Raw genomic sequence first — 2089 nt, forward strand, 5'->3', positions numbered from 1 at the left:
AACTTCAACTTTCTCAGCTACAGTGTCCTTGAAATGAAACCAACACTCAGTAGTTCTCAACTCAAAGAGAAAGACAGGGACAGGGGATATAGTGATCACCTGGAAGTCATTTCGTTTGGGTGCGATCGTGTGCGGCTGACACTCGCGCCTGCCACCAAATGTACAAGAGTTTCAGGGCTCAGGAGGGAGGAAACCATGAAGACAAGGATGTTTTGAAAAAGTTCCTGATATACTTTTTTTTCTTTTCTGCATTTTTTTTAAAGAATATTTACTAAAGTTGTTTAATATACAATTTCTCATTTGTCATTTTGGAAGTCCTTTAATGTAAAAATTCTTTTGTCTAATAACAAACAGCAGCCCAGTGATTATTCTGGATCTCCGCACTGGAAAAATTCAATTTATTCTTGCGACACAAGTTTCCTTCTGTATTTCCGAAGTAATGTTTTTATTATTTCGGCAGTGTCTGGTGGACCCTGCTTCATCAGCAAATCTAGTGACTTACTTCCTGTAGAACACTGTGAAATTTCAGAAGAGTGAGATGTAGCCCTGCTGGTCTCAAAGCTTCTGATACATTGGGTTTAGGACTGTCTCTCCTGGCAGAAACCCCATGCTGGGGGCTGTGGCTTGACCACCCCAATGACCCTCCTGGCAGATGCCTTCCTGCCGCCCATCGGGACCTCTCTTGATAAGCTTTTGATACAAACCACTCCCATCTTCGTCCCCACCACTTTCTGGCAGGAAATCTATAGATTACATGATACCTGCGATCCCTTTTATCTCTAACATTATATGGTACTACTTGAAAAAGAATTAGGGTTTCATGGGTAGGAACCATCAAATTGCTGAGATGCTATAATAGTATATCTGATGACTCGTTTCTAAGGCCAAGTAACCTTCCTCTTGAAGTCATGCCATTGAGGAAATTATAGGCCTCAATGTGAAATGCTTTATTATTGAAGAACGAAGAAACACCACAAGGAAGGTGAAGGATGAGCATTACCCTATTATGAAAGAGCCTTGAGAAGGAAAACTTTTACATAGAAAATTAATGACAATTCAACTATTAGGAATGCAAATTGTATGTGATTTTTAGTACTCAATATTTTTAAAGTGTATAATTTTAAATGATAGTAGGTTTTCTGTTATTATCATACCATGTTATTTAAGTACTTGAAAGGATACTACTCTGAAACAACTTCCCTTTAAAAACATACAGTACATTACACTAGACTTTTAAATGAAGCAACTACCCGTCTCTTCCTACTTTTACACTTCAGTTCAGTTTCAGGCGTACCCTAAAAACAGCTATGAGAAACCCGTAACGGTAAGTCCTTTGTGATGATCTATATAAATTTCTATATTTTCTTCCCTCTTCCTTCACATCCATGCAACAATCTCTCTTCACATACTCATAAAGGAATTGTAAAGTAAAAAAAAGACCGTCCTTGGAGATAGAACACCCATATAAAACTATTTCTTCAATAAACATTGAGAGTCTGTCTTGTGCCAAGTACTGGATTAGGTATCAGGAATACAAAGTCAAATAATACACGGTTTCAACTCTGAAGATGTATACATATGTTAGTAGAAGAAACAGCAAAGTACATCAGCATTTCCGTGGTAGGATAGCTGTCTTCAGATGGTGACATGGAGGCACCTAGCAGAGGCTTCTCGATTAGACTAGGAGGTCAAGGAGGGCCTCTTTGAATAAAGGGTGCTCATAAAACTTTTGTAGAATGCGTAGAAGTTAGCTAGATAAGAAGGGGAAGAGAGAAGAGAATGAAGAAAGTCTTGAAAGAAAGAAACAGCATGACCCAGCATTTCCATAGCAAAGGGACGTGGGGTAAGGGGACCAATCAGGCTAGGAAGAGAGGCAGGACATCTCTGAAAGGTGCATAAAAGCCTTGAGTCCTGGGCTAAAGAATTTGAACTTTATTCAGCAAGCCATGGAAAGCTGTTGAAGGATTTTTAAATAAGGAAATGACATGATTGGGAAAAGACAACAATTGGGAAATAACACCCGTTTTTCTGACAGCATTCTGAGTAACAGCTTAGAAGGGAGGTAAGGTTAGAAACAAGGAATTTTAAT

At 38.8% G+C, this 2089-nt stretch overlaps 1 pseudogene; it reads right to left on the reverse strand.

Moving 5' to 3' along the window:
• Positions 1-365: 365 nt before the first annotated feature.
• On the reverse strand, positions 366-671 carry LOC105882087 (alpha-ketoglutarate dehydrogenase component 4 pseudogene; annotated as a pseudogene).
• Between the last annotated feature and the right edge of the window lie 1418 nt (positions 672-2089).

This window comes from Microcebus murinus, chromosome 15 (genome assembly GCF_040939455.1).
Source record: "Microcebus murinus isolate Inina chromosome 15, M.murinus_Inina_mat1.0, whole genome shotgun sequence".
In the NCBI taxonomy this organism is placed as follows: Eukaryota; Metazoa; Chordata; class Mammalia; order Primates; family Cheirogaleidae; genus Microcebus; species Microcebus murinus.